This window comes from Eubalaena glacialis, chromosome 9 (assembly GCF_028564815.1).
Source record: "Eubalaena glacialis isolate mEubGla1 chromosome 9, mEubGla1.1.hap2.+ XY, whole genome shotgun sequence".
NCBI classification, from domain to species: domain Eukaryota; kingdom Metazoa; phylum Chordata; class Mammalia; order Artiodactyla; family Balaenidae; genus Eubalaena; species Eubalaena glacialis.
The window spans coordinates 64503534-64526357 of NC_083724.1; positions in this window are offsets into that span (position 1 = coordinate 64503534).

Genomic DNA, 22824 nt, shown 5'->3' on the forward strand with positions numbered 1-22824 from the left:
ATGAATAAACTGTGATATAGTCACACAATAAAATACAAAAAAGCATTAAAAAAACAAACAAAAATAAACAACGAAAAAACTACTAGTACATGCCACAACGTGGATAAATCTGACAGGTATTATAATGAACAAAAGAAACCAGGCACAGAAGAGTATCTATCAAATATTTTATGATTCCATTTATAAAAAACTATGAGTAGCCAAAACTCATTGATAATCATAAAATCAGATTAGTGGTTAGCACTACAAGGAATTATAGGCTTAGATAAGACAAGAAGGAGTCTTCCGGGGTTCTGCATATGTGCCATATCTTGTGATTAACTACAACTCATAAGATATATTTTAAAAATCATCAAACTTAAGAGGGAGGAGATATGGGGATATATGTATATGTATAGCTGATTCACTTTGTTATAAAGCAGAAACTAACACACCATTGTAAAGCAATTATACTACAATAAAGATGTTAAAAAATCGTCAAACTTTATACTGAAAATTACATGTTATATCTCAATTTTAAAATGAAAACAATCAAGATAATCACAATAAATATACATGGACAAAATTCATCAGTAACAATATATTCTTAAATTGGAATATAAAATAATCCATCTATGTGCTGTTTATAAGAAAGTCTGAAGCATAAAATCGTTAAAAGATTGAAAGCAAAAATTCAAAATTCACAGTAAAGAGAGTCCAAGTAAAGCAAAAGCAATCATGAAGAAAAATGGAGAAGATAATCAAGGTCAAAGGAGGATTTGATTTACTACATATGAAGATCACTATAAAGCTATAGTAATTAAGATACTATGGTATTGGTAATGAAAAAAAAATCATCCAGTTGAATAGAGTCAACAATTCACGTATATACAGGATTAATGTATTTATGAGTGCTTGTTATATGACTGAGAGGGAAAGTATTCTGTATACAAATTATCCTTATTGAAGAACCATAAACATGCTATTTCTAGTTCACATCATATAAAAATATTTCTAAATAGATAAAACAGCAAAATATGAAAAGAAAAATTTTAAATATATTAGAATAATATGTGGAAAATACCTTGGACATTTATTAAGCAAGATAAAAACAGAAATCACAAGGAAAAAATTATCAATGAGTAACTTAAAATGCAGTATGATTAAATGTACAGTATAAGTGAAAATCAGCTTCACTTATCATCATTGTGGCTGATAGCCACAATGGGGAAGAAATATTTTCAAGTATTATAACAAAGGACTCATTTTTAAATTATATTTTTAAAAGCTCCTAAAACCTATATCAAAAGAGACAGACTACTTAGACCAAAAGGACGAGGCAAAGGATATGAAAGGAAATAAAGGAAAGTTACATGTGTATGCCTAATCAAAACATTAAAAAGAGGGGGAACCTTCAAGATGGTGGAGTAGTAAGATGTGGAGATCACCTTCCTCCCCACAAATACATCAGAACTACATCTACATGTGCAACAACTCCTACAGAACACCTACTGAACGCTGACAGAAGACCTCAGACTTCCCAAAAGGCAAGAAACTCCCCATGTACCTGGGTAGGGCAAAAGAAAAAAGAAAAAACAGAGACAAAAGAATAGGGATGGGACCTGGGAGGGAGCTGTGAAAGAGGAAAAGTGTCCACACACTATGAAGACCCTTCACTGGCAGAGACAGCGGTGGGTGGGGGGAAAGCTTTGGAGCCATGGAGGAGAGCACAGCAACAGGGGTGCAGAGGGCAAAATGGAGAGATTCCCACAAAGAAGATCAGTGCTGACCAGCACTCACCAGCCTGAGAGGCTTGTCTGCTCACCTGCTGGGGTGGGCGGGGGCTGGGAGTTGAGGCTCAGGCTTCGGAGTTCAGATCCCAGGGAGAGGACTGGGGTTGGCTGCATGAACACAGCCTGAAGGGGGCTAGTGCACCACAGCTAGCCGGGAGGGAGTCTGGGAAAAACTGTGGACTTCCCAAAGAGGCAAGAGACGATTGTTTTGGGGTGTGTGACGAGAGGAGATTCAGACCACAGCCTAAACGAGCTCCAGAGATGGGCACGAGCCACGGCTATCAGCACAGACACCAGAGACGGGCATGAGATGCTAAGACTGCTGCTGCAGCCGCCAAGAAGCCTGTGTGCAAGCACAGGTCACTCTCCACACCTCTACTCCTGGGAGCCTGTGCAGCCCGCCACTGCCAGGGTCCCATGATCCAGGGACAACTTCCCCGGAAGAACACATGGCATGCCTCAGGTTGTTGCAACATCACGCTGGCCTCTGCCACCGCAGACTTGCTCCGCATTCAGTACCCCTCCCTCCCCTCTGCCTGAGTGAGCCAGAGCCCCCTAATCAGCTGATACTTTAATCCCCTCCTATCTGGGCAGGGAACAGACACCCTCAGGCGACCTGCATGAAGAGGTGGGGCCAAATCCAAAGCTGAACCGCAGGAGCTGTGTGAGCAAAGAAGAGAAAGGGAAATTTCTCCCAGCAGCCTCAGGAGCAGCAGATTAAATCTTCACAATCAACTTGATGTACCCTGCAACTGTGGAATACCTGAATAGACAATGAATTATCCAAAAACTGAGGTGGTGGACTTTGGGGAAAACTGTAGACTTGGGGATTGCTTTCTGTGTCTAATTTGTTTCTAGTTTTATGTTTATCTGAGTTTAGTATTTAGAGCTTAGTATCATTGGTAGAATTGTTTATTGATTTGGTAGCTCTCTTCCTTCTTTTTTCTTTTTTTGTTATTTTTTCTCTTTTTATTTTAATAACTTTAATTTATTTTATTTTATTTTTCTCTCTTTCTTTTTTTCCCCCCTTTTCCTTCTGAGCTGTGTGGCTGACAGGGTCTTGGTGCTCCAGCCGGGTGTCAGGCCTGAGCCTCTGAGGTGGGAGAGCCGAGTTCAGGACATTGGTCCACCAGAGACGTCCTGGCCCCACATAATATCAAACAGCAAAAGCTCTCCCAGAGATCTCCATCTCAACACTAAGACCCAGCTCCACTCAACGACCAGCAAGCTACAGTGCTGGACACCCTATGCCAAACAACTAGCAAGACAGGAACATAACACCACCCATTAGCAGAGGGGCTGCCTAAAATCATAATAAGTTCACAGACACCCCAAAAAACACCACCGGATGTAGTCCTGTGCACTAGAAAGACAAGATCCAGCCTCATCCACCAGAACACAGGCACCAGTCCCCTCCACCAGGAAGCCTACACAACCCACTGAACCAACCTTACCCACTGGGGGCAGACACCAAAAACAACAGGAACTAGGAACCGGCAGCCTGTGAAAAGAAGGCCCCAAACACAGTAAGTTAAGCAAAATGAGAAGACAGAGAAATACACAGCAGATGAAGGAGCAAGGTAAAAACCCACCAGACCAAACAAATGAAGAGGAAATAGGCAATCTACCTGAAAAAGAAGTCAGAATAATGATAGTAAAGATGATCCAAAATCTTGGAAAACGAATGGAGAAAATAAAACAAACGTTTAACAAGGACCTAGAAGAACTAAAGAGTAAACAAACAATGATGAACAACACAATAAATAAAATTAAAAATTCTGTAGAAGGAATCAATAGCAGAAAAACTGAGGCAGAAGAATGGATAAGTGACCTGGAAGATAAAATAGTGGAAATAACTACTGCAGAGCAGAATAAAGAAAAAAGAATGAAAAGAATTGAGGACAGTCTCAGAGACCTCTGGGACTATATTAAATGCACCAACAATCGAATTATAGAGGTCCCAGAAGAAGAAGAGAAAAAGAAAGGGTCTGAGAAAATATTTGAAGAGATTATAGTTGAAAACTTCCCTAATATGGGAAAGGAAATAGTCAAGTCCAGGAAGAACAGAGAGCCCCATATAGGATAAATCCAAGGAGAAACATGCCAAGACACATATTAATCAAACTATTAAAAATTAAATACAAAGAAAGAATATTCAAAGCATCAAGGGAAAAGTAACAAATAACAAACAAGGGAATCCCCATAAGGTTAAGAGCTGATCTTTCAGCAGAAACTCTACAAGCCAGGAGGGAGTGGCAGGACATATTTAAAGTGATGAAAGGGAAAAACCTACGACCAAGATTACTCTACCCAGCAAGGATCTCATTCAGATTTGATGGAGAAATTAAAACCTTTACAGACAAGCAAAAGCTAAGAGAATTCAGCACCACCAAACCAGCTTTACAACAAATGCTAAAGGAACTTCTTTAGGCAGGAAACACAAAAGAAAGAAAAGACCTACAATAACAAATCCAAAACAATTAAGAAAATGGTAACAGGAACATACATATCGATAATTACCTTAAATGTAAATGGATGAAATGCTCCAATCAAAAGACATAGCCTGGCTGAATGGATAAAAAACAAGACCCATATATATGCTGTCTACAAGAGACCTACTTCAGACCTAGGGACATATACAGACGGAAAGTGAGGGGATGGAAAAAGATATTCCATGCAAATGGAAATCAAAAGAAAGCTGGAGTAGCAATTCTCATATCAGACAATATAGACTTTAAAATAAAGACTATTACAAGAGACAAAGAAGGACACTACATAATGATCAAGGGATCAATCCAGAAAGAAGATATAACAATTGTAAATATTTATGCACCCAACATGGAGCACCTCAATACATAAGGCAAATGCTAACAGCTATAAAAGAGGAAATCGACAGTAACACAATCATAGTAGGGGATTTTAACACCCCACTTTCACCAATGGACAGATCATCCAAAATGAAAATAAATAAGGAAACACAAGCTTTAAATGATACATTAAACAAGGTGGACTTAATTGATATTTATAGGACATTCCGTCCAAAAACAACAGAATACACTTTCTTCTCAAGTGCTCATGGAATATTCTCCAGGATAGATCATATCTTGGGTCACAAATCAAGCCTTGGTAAATTTAAGAAAATTGAAATCATATCAAGTATCTTTTCCGACCACAACACTATGAGACTAGATATCAATTACAGGAAAAGATCTGTAAAAAATACAAACACATGGAGGCTACACAGTACACTACTTAATAACGAAGTGATCACTGAAGAAATCAAAGGGGAAATCAAAAAATACCTAGAAACAAATGACAATGGAGACACGACGACCCAAAACCTATGGGATGAAGCAAAAGCAGTTCTAAGAGGGAAGTTTATAGCAATACAAGCCTACATCAAGAAACAGGAAACATCTCGAATAAACAACCTAACATTACATCTACAGCAATTAGAGAAAGAAGAACAAAAAACCCCCAAAGTTAACAGAAGGAAAGAAATCATAAAGATCAGAACAGAAAGAAATGAAAAAAATGAAGGAAATGATAGCAAAGATCAATAAAACTAAAAGCTGGTTCTTTGAGAAGATAAACAAAATTGATAAACCATTAGCCAGACTCATCAAGAGAAAAAGGGAGAAGACTCAAATCAACAGAATTAGAAATAAAAAAGGAGAAGTAACAACTGACACTGCAGAAATACACAGGATCATGAGAGATTACTACAAGCAACTATATGCCAATAAAATGGACAACCTGGAAGAAATGGACAGATTCTTAGAAAAGCACAACCTTCTGAGACTGAATCAGGAAGAAATAGGAAATATGAACAGACCAATCACAAGCACTGAAATTGAAACTGTGATTAGAAATCTTCCAACAAACAAAAGCCCAGGACCAGATGGCTTCAGAGAATTCTATCAAACATTTAGACAAGAGCTAACACCTATCCTTCTCAAACTCTTCCAAAATATTGCAGAGGGAGGAACACTCTAAACTCATTCTACGAGGCCACCATCACCCTGATACCAAAACCAGACAAAGATGCCTCAAAGAAAGAAAACTACAGGACAATATCACTGATGAACATAGATGTAAAAATCCTCAACAAAATACTAGCAAACAGAATCCAACAGCACATTAAAAGGATCACACACCATGATCAAGTGGGGTTTATCCCAGGAATGCAAGGATCCTTCAACATATGCAAATCAATCAATGTGATATACCATATTAACAAATTGAAAGAGAAAAACCATATGATCATCTCAGTAGAGGCAGAGAAAGCTTTTGACAAAATTCAACACCCATTTATGATAAAAAAAACCTTCAGAAAGTAGGCATACAGGGAACTTACCTCAATGTAATAAGGCCATATATGACAAACCCACAGCCAACATCGTTCTCAATGGTGAAAAACTGAAACCATTTCCTCTAAGATCAGGAACAAGACAAGGTTGCCCACTCTCACCACTAGTATTCAAAATAGTTTTGGAAGTTTTAGCCACAGCATTTAGAGAAGAAAAAGAAATAAAAGGAATCCAATACGGAAAAGAAGAAGTAAAACTGTCACTGCAGATGACATGATATTATACATAGAGTCCTAAAGATGCTACCAGAAAACTACTAGAGCTAATCAATGAATTTGGTAAAGTAGCAGGATACAAAATTAATGCACAGAAATCTCTTGCATTCCTATACACTAATGATGAAAAATCTGAAAGTGAAATTAAGAAAACACTCCCATTTACCATTGCAACAAAAAGAATAAAATACCTAGGCGTAAACCTATGTAAGGAGACAAAAGACCTGTATGCAGAAAATTACAAGACACTGATGAAAGAAATTAAAAATGATACGAACAGATGGAGAGATATACCATGTTCTTGGATTGAAAGAATCAACAATGTGAAAATGACCATACTACACAAAACAATCTACAGATTCAGTGCAATCCCTATCAAACTACCAATGGCATTTTTCACAGAACTAGAACAAAAAATGTCACAATTTGTATGGAAACACAAAAGACCCCGACTAGCCAAAGCAATCTTGAGAAAGAAAAACAGAGCTGGAGGAATCAGGCTCCTGGACTTCAGACTATACTACGAAGCTACAGTATTCGAGACAGTATGGTACTGGTACAAAAACAGAAATATAGAACAATGGAACAGGATAGAAAGCCCAGAGACAAACCCACGCACGTATGGTCACCTTATCTTTGATAAAGGAGGCAAGAACATACAATGGAGAAAAGACAGCCTCTTCAATAAGTTCTGCTGGGGAAACTGGACAGCTACATGTAAAAGAATGAAATTAGAACACTCCCTGACACCGTACACAAATATAAACTCAAAATGGATTAAAGACCTAAATATAAGGCCAGACACTATAAAACTCTTAGAGGAAAACATAGGCAGAACACTCTATGATGTAAATCACAGCAAGATCCTTTTTGACCCACCTGCTAGAGAAAGGGAAATAAAAACAAAAGTAAACAAATGGGACCTAATGAAACTTAAAAGCTTTTGCACAGCAAAGGAAACCATAAACAAGACCAAAAGACAACCCTCAGAATGGGAGAAAATATTTGCAAATGAAGCAATGAACAAAGGATTAATCTCCAAAATTTACAAGCAGCTCAGGCAGCTCAATATCAGAAAAACAAACAACCCAATCCAAAAATGGGCAGAAGACCTAAATAGACATTTCTCCAAAGAAGATATACAGATTGCCAGCAGACACATGAAAGGATGCTCAACATCACTAATCATTAGAGAAATGCAAATCAAAACTACAATGAGGTATCACCTCACACCGGTCAGAATGGCCATCATCCAAAAATCTACACACAATAAATGCTGGAGAGGGTGTGGAGAAAAGGGAACCCTCTTGCACTGTTGGTGGGAATGTAAATTGATACAGCCACTATGGAGAACAGTATGGAGGTTCTTAAAAAACTAAAAATAGAACTACCATATTACCCAACAATCCCACTACTGGGCATATACCCTGAGAAAACCATAATTCAAAAAGAGTCATATACCACAATGTTCACTGCAGCTCTATTTACAATAGCCAGGACATGGAAGCAGCCCAAGTGTCCATCAACAGATGAATGGATAAAGAAGCTGTGGCACATATATACAATGGAATATTACTCAGCCATAAAAAGAAATGAAATTGAGTTATTTGTAGTGAGTTGGATGGGCCTAGAGTCTGTCATACAGAGTGAAGTAAGTCAGAAAGAGAAAGACAAATACCGTATGCTAACACATATATATGGAATCCAAAAAAAAAGGTTCTTAAGAACCTAAGGGCAAGACAGGAATAAAGACGCAGAGGTAGAGAATGGACTTGAGGACATGGGGAGGGGGAAGGGTAAGGTGGGACAAAGTTAGAGAGTGGCATGAACATACACACACTCCCAAATGTAAAATAGACAGCTAGGGGGAAGCAGCTGCATAGCACAGGGAGATCAGCTCGGTGCTTTGTGTCCACCTAGAGGGGTGGGCGGGCAGCTCAAGAGGGAGGGGATATCGGGATATATGTATATGTATAACTGATTCACTTTGTTATACAGCAGAAACTAACACACTATTGTAAAGTAATTATACTCCAATAAAGTTGTTCAATATATATATATATAAAGATGACAAACCTCACTAGCAGTCAGAAAGCATGCAAATTAAAATAATGAGAATTCATTTATATGTATTAGCTGGGCAAAAGTATACATCCTGTTAACACAAAATGTGTGGAAAGAGTAAAATTCATCTAATTTTAGGGTAAGAATATTTAGAACAACCAATTTGTAAAGAAAGTTGGCAATAGCTAGTAAAATTGTACGTGTACATATGTTATTGACTATGTTTGAGGCATGATAATCGTACACCAAAGACGTCCACATCCTAATTTTTGGAACCTGTGAATATGTTACTTTACATGGCAAGAGACTTTGCAGATATGGTTAAGGATCTTGTTATAGGAAGAGCTTCCTGGATTATCCAGGTGGACTCAATGTAATCACAAAGGTCCTTGTAGGTGAAAGAAGGGAGCAGGAGAAATAGGATATGTGATGACAGAAGCAGAGTTCAGACTGATTCAATTGCTAGCTTTAAAGATGAAAGGGGGCCACAAGCCAAGGAATGTGGGCTGCCTACAAAAGCTGGAAAAGGTCAGAAAATAGATTTTTCCCTGAAGCCTCACCTCTAAAAGGAATACGGCCCTACAATACCTTGATTTTAGCCCAGTGAGACTCATTTCAGTCTTCTGACCTTTAGAATCGGAAGATAAAAATTTTGTGTAGCTTTGAACCACAAAGTTTGTGGTACTTTGTTTACAGCAATTGAAAACTAATATTCAATACATTCTAGTACTTCCATTTCTATATATCTACCTTCAAGTATCTGAAGACATATGCAAAATATCCTTGGAACAAAACTAACTGTCTCTAAGTAGGAAAACAAACTGCAGTTCATTTATATTTGCAATATTAGATGACAGTTCAAAAGAATTAATTAGGTGTATATAGTCAACCTGGAAACATTTCAAAAGTATATTCGAGTAAAAAAGGAAGTACAGAAGGCAAAGGGAATATACTTACCTTTCCAACAATTTACTACAAATATAGTGGATGAAATTGACACAACTTATTCTCATGTAGTTTTGGAGGTCAGGGGCCCAAAACAAGTCTCAGAAGGCTAACATCAAGATGTAGTCAGGGCTGGTTTCTCTGGAATCTCTAGGGCAGAATCCATTCCCTTGCCTTTTCTATCTTCTGGTTCATGTCCCATTCATCACATCACTTCACCTTTTCTCCCTCTGCTTCCATTGTCACACTGCCTTCTTCTGGAGTCAAATTTCTCACTGCTTCTCTTTTATAAGGACACCTGTGATTACCTTTAGGGTCCACCTGGATAATCCAAGATAATCTCCCACCTCAAGTTCCATGACTTGATCACACTTGCAAAGTCTCTTTTGCCATGTAGGTTAATTTTCACAAATACTAGGGATTAGGACCAAAATATATTTGTGTTCCATTATTTAGTCTACCAAAGTAAGATTTAAGTTAGCTATTTTATAAGGCACAAAAATTCAAGGTATTTACATTTAACAGATGTGGATATATTCAGTGAAAATAGCGAAATAAAGGACCTTCTGAAATAGCACAAAAACGTCAACTCCAAATTTCTGAAAATGTTTTTCAAATTTCCTAATGTTTTAATATCAGTGAGCAAAAAATAAGTGACAATTGAACCAGCTGCTTCACTACTATGTTAGAAGAACTACCAACTCTCCAGTCTAGAAAACTAGAGCCTTCACTCTAACTCCTTCTCAGTCAATTCTACACATGTCACTTATACCTATGTGTAGTTATAATTTTCCATATTGGAGTTCATTGACTAAACAGAAACTGATTAATTTTTTCCAAAATGCACCTTATCAACTTGACACATGAAGAATCAGATGTAGAAGAGAACAGAAACCAGAGCAATTTCAGAGAACTAAGTGGAAGGACTAATGGGCTGTTTTAGGGGAGCTACCATCTGGATGAGTGAGGAGTTTACAGAGGTATTGAGGAAAGTGAAAAGGTACAAGAATGGAAATATGATCAAACCAAAGAAAAGTTGCAACATCACTTAGTAATACCGAGTATCCAGTTCGGGTTAGCAGCCATGAATTTGTGAGTGATATCAATTTGCCATGTTGTATTTTTTTTTTCTAACAATACTCAGTCTTAAGATGAAGATATATAGGAACCTAATAGCTTTGTTCATCCAGGGCTAAGTTTTTTCCAAGGGGTACAACAAAAAGAAGAAGGGACAAAAGTGTGGAAAACATATGCATGAGTGGTTTTACTAATGTTTGATGGGAATGAAGTCCAATAACGTGGGTTGTGAGAAGAGGGGACAGACAGGATGAAAGTGATTAAGATGATAAACTGGAGGCCGCCATGAGATAAAATTTTACAGTAAATAAGACAGAAGGATAGGACGATGGCATGTTTGGATGATGATTTTCAGAGATGGAACAGTTTCAGTTGATGACAATGTCAGAATATGATCATGGAAGTAGGTGGGTTCTCTGAATTGGAGGAAAAGCCCATGGAAGATGAGAAAGTAAGAACTCATGCACGTATATAGTACTAACGGGTCATCAGCACAGGCATTTGGCTAATTCTGAGAGTGTCAAGAATTTGGATGGAGAATTAAAATATTACCCTGGTGTTACAATCTTCAGTTAATCAAGCTAAGTAACCAGGCAATACCTTGAGCAATTAATTAGACTGTGGTGTATTCACTGAGGAAGGAATTACAAGACAGGAAGGGGCAGCTTTGAAGGGTAAGACAACCAGTCCAGTTTTGAACACACTGACTTTGAGTTTTCTATGTGGTAGCAAAATAGATCTGTCCAGTAGGCAGCTGGCCATATAGGTTAGAAAGTTACGAGAAAAAACTGGACATTCCTAATTTATAGATAGTAATTTAATTAAGGAAACTAGAATGAGATGAACCAAGTTTTTATAGACTGTTTAAATTCTATCAGAAAACTTATGAGTTATGGGTCACTGATTGTACTTTTATAATACCTGAAATTATTGCTTATAATTGTATGTGGGCTTATAATTTATATATCCCTTATATTTTATACATTCACAGTTGCATCAACTTGATCATTAGGTTTTTAATTTCCAGACCATGTTTTATAACTGCTTTTGTTTCTACAGCGCTTAATAGAAGATTGTGGATGCAACAGATAATATATATTTGTCCTTCATTTATTAAATATGCAAACATTCAATCTAGCTTTAAACAAGCTTCTGGGATTATTTAATGTAGATAACACAGTTCACTATGCTATACTTTGATGATATTAATATCTTTCATCTCTGTTCACTCACTTTAGGAAGTAGACTCTAATGAAGTTAACATTCTCTTCTAGAAGTATCCTATCTTTTCACCTCTTGCTAGGGTAACATAGGTATATCCTGTTTGGGATGGAATGCATACCGGTAGAAGAATAGCGTTAAGAAGTCAGGCAATGTCAATAACAAGGATATACAACAAATTGATTCAGTTTCTGTTTAGAAATTTATTCTCAAACTAATTGATTTTTTTATGTATGAGACTAAGCCCTGACCACAGACTGAGAACAAGTTTGAATCTCTACAAACATGATGGAGTTAATATAATCAATTTTCACACTGTATCCCAAAGCCATGTACATGGAAAGAGCAATGGACTTAAAATCAGAAAAATCTGCCTTCAAGTTTTACTACTTCTTAGTTACATCACTTTTGGCAAATTCCTGTTTCTCTGAACTTCAGTTTTTTTCATCTGAAAAAATGAAGATAATAAATTGAAAGCTATTAAATTATGGTGTTCATAAAGGCTTTTTATAAGAATGTTAAATATAATTAGAACTAACATAGAACTATAACCAAGAGGAAAATAAGCTAGATATAAAAACTGGACGAGTCAAATAATATGAGAAAAAGTATGATTCATGGAGTTGCTCTTTGTGGCTATAGTGATAAACTTGCATTTGGTCTTTAGTTACCAAATTTTTCAAAAGCCTCCGGGACTTGCACAGGTTTCAGTGAAAACCCTCAAATCCTTAATAAGAAAGTTCAGGTATAAGAAAAATTTCCAGCTCACTCAAGAAGAGGAAGAAGAAGAGAGGTCAGTAAACCTCTCCCTTGATTACAGGTGTTTTAAATAAGGCCAGTGCTGCTCAGTCTGGGGCACTGAACGGTTGCTGCCAGTGACAGAGTTCATTGTTGACTTGGTTGTTCTTCCAAAATACTGCTTTTCCATCTGCCCTAATTATTAGTCCTGTTCTTTCTACGCTGTTAGGCCAAGACTTGGTCTGTTCTTAATTTGGGGTCTGCTGCATGGGAGTACTTAGCATTGCTAATTTTGGAACGAATTACCCGAAGTGGAACCTTTGACAGAAACTAAATACCAAAACCTGAATTCCTGGGTCAGTTGTCTAAAGTCTGTTACATTATATTTTTCAAAATGAAGAGGTCTTCGTGGGCATGTTGGGATCCTGGATCCTGTGTCAGAAGATTTGCATAGGTATGCCTCACACAATTTCAGTGGCAACTGGTAAACATAAAAGTGATGACATTTAATATGACATTAATACTTAGCAAAAGAAAACTAAAGTGGGACTGAAACTGAAATTCAAGCAATTCAGCCTTCAGAATATGAGTCTGCAATGGAAAACCTGTGATTTTATTAGAGTTTTGACCTATTAGGACTCCCATAGCGGGCAGAGGTTTTAGTCTTCCTGTTTGGGTGATGGGAAGAAAATCTGCCTTTTCCCTGGTTGATGTACTCTGCCTACACTAGGTGTTCTGTGTTCTGAAGGTGGGTGAGGGCAGGGTAGAGGAAGCCCAGCTGAGCCTTTTGACTGCGCGCATTTAATGAGGCTATGCATTGTATAATGGTTGTAGCAGTACAAATAGTTTATTCGCTAACCTTTAATTACAGGATGCTGGTGTCCAAACAGAGGAAGAAAAAAAATATCTTTTCCCATTTAAAAATCAATGTTATTCATTAAATTGGAAAAGAAAATGTACAGAGTCCTATAGATCAGCCACTTGATAAAAGGTTATTCTCTGATTGACTTTGAGAATTGTCTGCATTGTAGTTTATAACTGACAGTTTCTGGGTTACTAGAAGATTTACAAGTTGAGACCTCAGACTCCAGAATTTTCACCTTTTGCATCCAGTTCAGCTGTAGGGACCATTTACTTTTTAGGCTAGAGTAGAACTGTGGATTGGCAAGGTGTGAGCTACTAGAAGCAGCACTGGGTAGAAACTGAAAAGGGCCGGGATGCTATTCCTAGTCCTGCTGACTAATCATGTGAGCAGAGGCCACACTTACAACCTTGTGGGATTGAATTTCTTGCTTATAGAATTCCAAGTGCAGGGTGGGAGCTCTGCCAATGACCAGATGTGGGCCTTTGGACAAGTCACTTGACCTTCCTGACCTTGTACTCATATTTATAAAATGAAAATCATCAATACCACCTTCAAGAGTTGCGTGGGGCTTAAATGAAAACATCTACACAAAGGATCTCTCAGAAAAACCTGCAACAGAGGAGCTACCATTATGACGGTGATTAATCATAAAGATAAATAATGCGATTAAGTTTAATCTTCATAAGGTTCATGTGTTTATAGCTATTTCATATTTGCATTAAAGTATTTGCAGTTCCCAGAAACATTTACATTAAAATGTTACTTCAGGATGGGTCTGCCTAAGTTAACTCTCTACTGGATCAGACTTTTCTTTCTCAAATTAAAGTTGCTGGAGTCAGCTGGATGGGGAGATAGAAAACATAAATACTAAGTGATTATGGCCTCTCTATTAATGCACTTCCTTTTCAGCACAAATTCTAGGTAAAGCAGGGAACCAAGGAATGTGTTATCAGCAGGATTTAATTAAATGATTCATCAAGCGTCTACAGACAGGTTTTTTCACTTTTCCTGTTGTATTCTGAGAGAGAAAATCCAGTATTTAAGAGAACATTCTCTTTGGGGGGGATATACTAAAAATGTGGGCATTCTTGTTTTTAAGTTAAAAACACACATCAGTCAGTGGAAGAGATAATTTTGGATCCCTGCCCCACCCCTCCCATTTCTTGGCCTGAAGTATTTTATTTTTTAGGTAGTTGGTTTCTTTCTTTTTTCTTTTATCAGCTGTGTTTTGGAACATGAAAGGGAAGGATACAGATAGAAAAGCATTTACATTTTCTGAAGTTGAGAAGCTATATGTCTTTAGGGTAATTATGATTTTGTGACTCTTTCAATATGCAAAACCAAACCTGGTGCCTTTAGAGCCTGCAGGAGATCCTTTGAAAGCCATGACTAACGTTTCACTATTTTCCCACCTGGAGACCTACCTATCTCAAAAGAGAAAAATATGCTTTTCTACTTCGATTGTTGAATAGCACCTTCATGTGTTATATCCGGAAAACAAAACATACACATTGTGGAAAGGACAAAACATGCAGTGTGAAAAGGAACCATGTAGCTTACATAGGCACATATTTTTACATATTTGTTTCTAAATGTACAAACAGGATCTGCTCTACAAAATGCTCCAGGATAGTATTTGTTTCAAATTTATGTAATCAGCCATGTTGCAAGATGGTATTCAAAAAGAAGCTGAAAGATGTGTTATCCTTGTTTCATATCTAACATCCTCTCTCTCTCCCTATGGACCCATAAGTAGCAGAGACGAAAAAATACTTAACGTCAAACAACACAATAAAATGCAGAAATGTCTTGATGTTTAAAGAGCATAATCATAACTAAAAGATAAGCTGTAGCCGGTAGAAAACCTTTTGTGTAAGAGGAGAGCTCAGTTAAAGTTCAGGGGTTTCTGGCTAGTTTGTAGATCTTAAAGTTTATAAGCAGATTTCCAGATGTTATATTATCAAATGATAACTTGAGTTCAGTTCATTAAAATGTACCTGCTGATCAGGACCTCAATAGAATTCCCAACATTATCTCTCTCTTGTATATTTGTTTGAATGGTTCTTTGGCAGGCTGGATCTTGTATTTGTGGTTTTAATGATAGGCATCACCCTTTGACACATGATCATCTGAATCCTGAACCACTGCATGCAAAATAAGACATATGTGTTTCTGGAAAACAAGGCCTCGCCAAAAGAGTGGCTGGCATAGTCTTCCAACAACAATCCAACCCAAGGATCTTTTAATTATGAAACAGAGCTGGAAAGAAAAGAAAAGAAAAGATAAAGGTATCCTGGAAAACTAGATTCTTACTATACTCCAATTCTATTGCTTTATTGCAAAGGGTTCCAGCAATGCTTACTCTAAACATATATGTGCCTCTTAAATATGATTTAGAGTTTTCCAAATATAGAGATTATTCTAAAATAAGGCAACCCCTTGGTCTGGCTGAAGAAGACTGAATCATCATTTATTAGGAACCTTTATTTTTTCCTGGGTTACTAAAGTTGTCACATAAAGTCACAATTAGCACATTGGCTGGCCCTAATCTCAGAGAGAGAAGATCAAACACCCGATATAGCAAGATAGAGGGTGTATACTGATAGAGCAAATTATTTTCCAGTGAGTTTATAGCTCTGGTAGGAATGCTACCTGTGTTAACCAATGGTTTTGGCAGACATAACTCTAGTTTAAATACGTTTTTGCTCAAGTTTTGGAAAAGCCTTCTTGCCAGTATGCCTACCAGACAAAATTACAAATATTCCTTCAAATCAGAGTCCAAGGCAATGTGGAGGATCTTTCAAAAAGACTGATAAAATAAAATAAGTAGGAGAGGGACTAGTCGACAGGATAAATAAATATCCTAATTCCTTTTCAATCAATTTCAGTGACTTCAGTGGGAATTTGGATCTATTCTTGTCCACTTTCTAATCACATCCTATTTCACAAATCTTATTAGAATATACTATATATATATAGTATATTAGAAGTTAGGTACCTTTTCATGCTGGATTAGCTTATAAAATTTTCTCTGAGTTAAGTTTGCAAAGCAGGAATATACATTTTATTTACTCTTCATAAACTTGTATTTGAAAAGAGAATAAAGCCCATTTTAATTGGATTAGAGAAAGAGAAAACATATAATAATCCTTCTATGGGAGAATAGGTAAATAAGCATTTTAAAACTGGGGTTGGCAAAATATAGGCACAGCCTTGAGCTGAGAGTAGTATTTATATTCTTTAAATGGTTATTAGAGAGAGAAAGAATATGAAATGAAGACTATATTCTCACAAAGCCTAAAATATCTGTCCTTTACAGACAAAATTTGTCAACACCTGTTCTACATCAAATGGTATTCCAGGGTACATTTTTAAAATTATTTCCCACCTATAGTACATAACTGTAAATATATGAATCACAAAACTGAAAACCAAGAAAAACTAAGAATTATTTTGCAAAAGCTAAAAATAGTATCTTACCTATATACTGTGTGAAGTTCAAACACAGACAAAACTAAGCTATGATGACACCAGTCAGATTCCTGGTGACCTCTATATAGTATTGACAAGGAAGCTGCATGAGTAAACTTCTCAGGATGATGGAAATATTCTATATCTTAATTGGGGTAGTGGTTACAAAAAGGTATATATACGGACTTAAAATTTCATTGAACTGTCCAGTTGAAATGTATAATTTACTGAATATGTTATAACTCAATAAAAAATAAAGCAATAAATAAAAACATACATACTTTAATACTAATTACACACCTACACATTTTGTAGTATAACATAAACCCAAAAAAAGGGGGAGAAAATGTAACAATACCCACAAAAAGAAAAACAAAACAGATTATGTGAAAAGTAACATAATTAGATTGACAACAGATTTATCAACAACAACAGTAGAGGCCAGAATACAATGGAATAATATCTTTTAAATGCTGACAGAATATAAAGGTCAGCCTAAAATCCTCTTACTAGCTATACTGTCATTCAAAAATAAAAGCAAAATTAAGCCCTTTCCTGGAAACATAATAAGAAAGCTTTAGACATATAGGCTCTCAATGAAATAACTACTCAAGAGTATGTTTCAGGAAGAAGATAATAGAATCTAAAAAGAAGAAACGGAATTAAAGAATCAATATAAAACTAGGAAACAGATACATAGGGGATAGATATAAATAAGAATTTATTGTTAAAAAAGTAACCCTAATAAAAGTTATTAATTTTGAAAAACAAGCTGAAATACAATATAGCTCATATAGAAATTCATTGAGCTATGTACTTAATATTTGCACAGTTTATACTACATTCAATTTTTTAAATGCTCCTCAAATAACACCCTCCTATTCCACCATATTAACCCCAAAATAAGGATCATTATTGTTTGAAGGACCTCTATCCACCCTTGGTGAGGGATGGATTCCCACTCTTGGATTATGGGAAGGCCTGAACACATAACACCTGACACTGGACAGATGAGATCAACAGGTTATTAGGTGTGTACCCACAGCCCAGAAAAGGCAGATACTATGTAGGACCACACAGGGGTTAAACTTTGGAGTAGGGTGAACAAGAAGTGATTGTAGGGAAAAGGCTTTGTAGAGACTGGGGTGCCCCCTGGTTTCCACAGGACTATGTGATTAAGTTGTTTGAATAATTCTATGTGTTGGCAGAGAACTAAAATTCATTTCTCATGGATAAGCAGGAATTGCTCCTAGTCCTTTTGATGAAGAGGGTTGCTTTTCTAGGGGACCTCAGCTGAGGGAGCAAACTGGGGAGGGCAACCTACAGGTAGGCTATTTGATACCCTCCTGGTTTCTCTCAGATATTGAGGTAGTGCACAGTATTGGGCCTTAATTTTCAGCCTTATACCACGATTACTGGCTTGCCCCAGAACTCAATGTTATCAAAGTGATAACATCCCAGTTTTAGCAGTCTTTGGGTAGTTATGAGAGGAGTATATCCCTCCATAATATGTTTAATTCTTATTTCTAGTAGGTCTAAGAGAGTAAAATTTGAAAGAAAGAAGGGGGAAGTGAAAAGACATTGTAAGGCAGCCTGGTAGTTATGTTGTTGAAAATAGGGCAGCTAGAAAGAAATGGTATAGTTTGTAAGAATTGAGTTTGTTCTTCAAGGAGTGTGTGTGTTCATGTGTGTGTTTGTGTGTATCTGAGAAAAAAGGTCCACACTTAGTGGGTTATCTACTTCCACACCATTGGGAAGGCCTCATGTGAAAGTGCACTGTGCATATCAAAGCCCCTAATGGATTCTCCTGCTGTAGGTCCTGGAGTCTTATTATCAATTATTCAGGCTTAAAGGGCACTTTGATGCAGGGGAAGGGCAAATTCTAGAGCAAAATTAAATTCTGTAGGTGGACATGTCCAAAAACGTGAGTACAGAATCAAGTGGTAGAGCTCTAAGGAAGAAGATGCTCTGGAGGGGAAGAGGTAGATAGATGAGAAAGGAAGTTTAGGAATTATATGTTCTAGACGCATGCTTCCAGCAAAGGAACACAATCCTATGTATTAATATTTCATTCCCATTTCTCCCCAACCTCTAGCATATAATCATTTCTTAAAATTTGATCAGTATAAAGAAAAAAAAATTCTTTCAAGCATTAGAAAATGATGTGAGAAACAGAACTCTGTTTTATGATATTATTAACAAACTCTTCTGGAAAGTATCTAGCATTTCTGATAGATTTTGATGAGTTTAATTTTTTTCTGGAAAGTTAGATTTTACTCACCCAAGTTAACTATCAATCTTTAAGTGAAGCAAATGACTTTTAGTTAAAAGACATTTCCTTCTTACACCTAGCTAACAATATTTCCACCCTTAGTCTCCTATAAAAACTACCCAAAGAGTAATCTAAGCCTTCTCCTTTGTAGGCAAGTTTGAAATAAAACGTTGACTCACTATTAATTCATCTGAGAAGTTGCTTTAAAAAGAGAAAAGCATCTATTTTTCATTATAAAGAATTCTATGGTAGAATTTATTTTATGACTGTACCACTTTCCTATAGTCAAATAGAACCCTCTAATTCGAAACGTAGCAGAGAGCTTTGGAGAAGTAGGATGGGATAAACTGTTAAGCCTAAAACTGCTAAAGACTAGATTTTAACTTGGGAAGTTGGTCATGTCAGAGTGTAATAGCATTTAAATCTCAACCTGTCCATTTGCAGGCATATGCAGAGAAATCCTGTATCCATCTTGGTGACCGGAAGCTTCACATGGACCTCAGAACATGAGAAAAACCAATAAGGGATTTGAAAAGCTGCTAGCAAACAATCCACAGCCACCTAGGACATTTTCTCTAGGTGTATCAAATGGAGCTTATCAACCACAGTGGTTTTCAACTGGAAGTAACTGCCCTCCCTCCCCGACCCTGGGGACATTTGGCAAGGTCTGGAGACATTTTTGATTGTCAAGACTGGAAAGGTGAGGGGTGGGGTTGTCACTGGCATCTAGTTGTAAAGGACAAGGATACTGCTAAATATCCCTCGATTCACAGGACAGTCCCTGACAACAAATGATCCAGCCCCAAATGTCAATCCTGACAATGTAGAGAAACCCAGATCTAAAACATCAGTGGTAGTGCTTCATGATGACAGTGTCAAAGGTGGCCTGGGTAGGGGGGTGAAGTAGGTGAGAGTGGCTAGGAGAAGTGAAGGACAAAAGAAGAACTAACAGGTATTTTTCAAAACTCTACCAAGAAAAGTCTTATGGAAATGAAGTTATCCAAACTCAGACTGAACTTTAAGAGAAGAATAGTAGGTCAAATGGTAAAGACTCTCCTATTTTATGGGGTTAATGGATTTCAAAGAACTAATTTGAATAGGAATGGGACTGACTAAGGTTGAAAGAGAGGGCAGGAGGAAGGGAGGGAGGGAGAGAGAGAAAGAGAGAAAGAGAGAAAGAGGAAAAGGAGAGTGAGTCTCCAACAATTAATAATATCCAGTAGGGAAGAGTTAGCTGGGTTAAGATTCTGGCTGCTGCTGCCTGGGGAAAAGGCCTTTCTCTCTGGGAGGAAACCAATGACCAAGTTCAGGATAGTGTCAAATTAAGGTTTTATTCCAATAGAGGGGCTGTGAGCGGGAGCCAGGGAATTAGACCATTGGGGAAGTTGGGGGAGGGGTGCCAAGATAATCCGCTGAGTGCAAAAGAACTAGAAGTAAAGCCAGGATAAGCAGAAAGTCACATGGAACACAGCACGGGAACTGAGTGGTAAATTTGGCAGCTGGTTTGAGAATCCCAGGAGAAACACTCCGCGGATAAGTCTGTGGGCACAGCCATATTATGAAGCTTGTGCCCAGGGCCTCAATCGCATTCCTCTGGCTCATCAGACCCAATCTAACTTTATCCCAGTGAAAACTAAAAGATCTCATCTGACATTTCCTTGGACGTCCTTGTGGAATGTGTAATGAACCCGGACAGGAATAAACCTTGTGAAGGCTCAATTCTCAGTGGAGGCAGCTACCTGCTCTATTCATTCAAAACCTCAAAATCCTGATGGAAAAATCTGGTGGGTCCATATAATGCAGACATTTTTCTAGAATAATATATTGAGAGTTATTTTATTCTGATAGTTATTAAGGCAACAAGAAGACTGATCGAAAATGACTGAACCATAGGATTTTACTCTTTGATGATTTTACTACCAGAAACATCTGGGTTACTCTTGCAAAAAGTAAGAGAGTCCAAGAGAGTTTAACAAAATGACTTTGCCAATAGTAAACAGGAAAAATAAACAGGATTATAGAAATTGTGAGTGTAATAGACCTTGACAAATAAATAATAATAATGAATTGAACCAGTGAAACGGACATTGTGTCATGCACAGTACAGACCTTTGCTATTTTATTCAATCTTCAGGACCTGCAAGGTCAGTGTTGCTTTGTTGTATATATGAGGAAACTGACCTACAAATCATGTAGGTGGGCCTGAGAACAGCAAAATACATGGGAGCAGTATTTGATGCACAGTGGGTTGTTTGTTTGATTTGGGTCAATAAAAGACCTACAGGTAGATTTTAGATTTTTGAAATCATAAGTGTTTCACTGTTATAGTCAGAGAACCTGGCAGTAGAAATAAACTTCTACCTCAGGGCAAAAAGACACACTCACCAAGTAGATGCCTGCTTAATACAGACAGTGAACACATTTCTTGATTCCAAGATAAGAGACTGGTTCCACTCATGTAGGTGTGGAAAATGGTGGATATTAAGGGCAATCTATACCCAGTGTCTATGGGCAAAAATCAGATCTAGGCAGACTTTTATTCAGTTAAAGAATAAGGAAAAGCAAAACCAAAAATGATAGGACGTGGGAAATTTGAACCACACATAGAAAAGAGATGTCTGAAGACAGAGAAGATGAGAATATTTCTGAAAATTGTTAATTACACGAATCAGGATACAGAAAAAAAAATCAGTCAACATAAGCTAGATTATGTGAAATAAAAAAAAAAAAAATCACCAAATAATGGTGGCTTATAATAAATCAGTGCAGTTCTTACTCATACTACATGTCTATCACAGGTCAGCTTGAAGGCTCTGCTTATCTTGTGTCTTGAGGGACCCAGGCTGATAGAACTTTCGTATCCTTATGCTTCCTTGATTGCAAAATCAGGAAAAGGGAGCATGGAAAACTAAACACTGACTCTTAAAGCTTTTACCCAGAAGTGACATGAATCACTTCCACTCACATTGCACTTTCTAAAGCAAGTCACAGAGCCAGGCCCGAGAGCAAGTTAGTGGAAAACAATTCTACTTTGTGCTCAAAGTGAGAAAACTGATATTTGTCAAAAATTTTCCTAACAACCATCACAATCAACTCTTCTGGTCACAAATATATGGCTGACTTTTCTTTTAACCAGCAAATTGTATCTGGCCCTTCCCACAACCCATAATCACTAGATTGGGCTAAAATTCTATAAGTATCTCCTCTTGGTCTGGAAACCTATGAGCCAAAATGGCAATTTGTCTGTCCCCCATGCTCCTAATATAAAACTGCAGAAAGCATCAGGTTATCCAAATAAAAATTCTAATTTAGAAAGGGGAGAGACTCTGTAGTCCCTGATCCAAAGCAGTTCTGAAATTCCACTATTTATTTGGAATTTAGGCTGTTATTGCAAGGGCAGTCTACTCTGGAGGTGGGGAGTGCTCTGTCAGTAGCACTTGATTCCATTCCCTAAAATAGTTCTCACGTCCTTCACTCTCAAGACCCCTTGGTGATGTTTTTCTTTCTACATTATCATCCTTGGCCACATGTGGAGAGACTTTGGAAGCTCCTCTTTGGAGACTGATCAGTTTTCTCAGCCTGCTTCCTGGATGTAGAATTTGCAGGGGACAAAAGGATATTATTTATAGTAGCCACAAGCAATAAAATAATTAGGAATGACTAAGCAATAGATGTGCAGGATCTATCTATCTATCTACCATCTGGAGATATCTAGAGATATCGATAGAGATACCTATCTCTATAAATAGAGATAGATTCATTGATCTTGCACGTTTCTTATATCTATCTATAGATAAAGATATATATCTCTGAT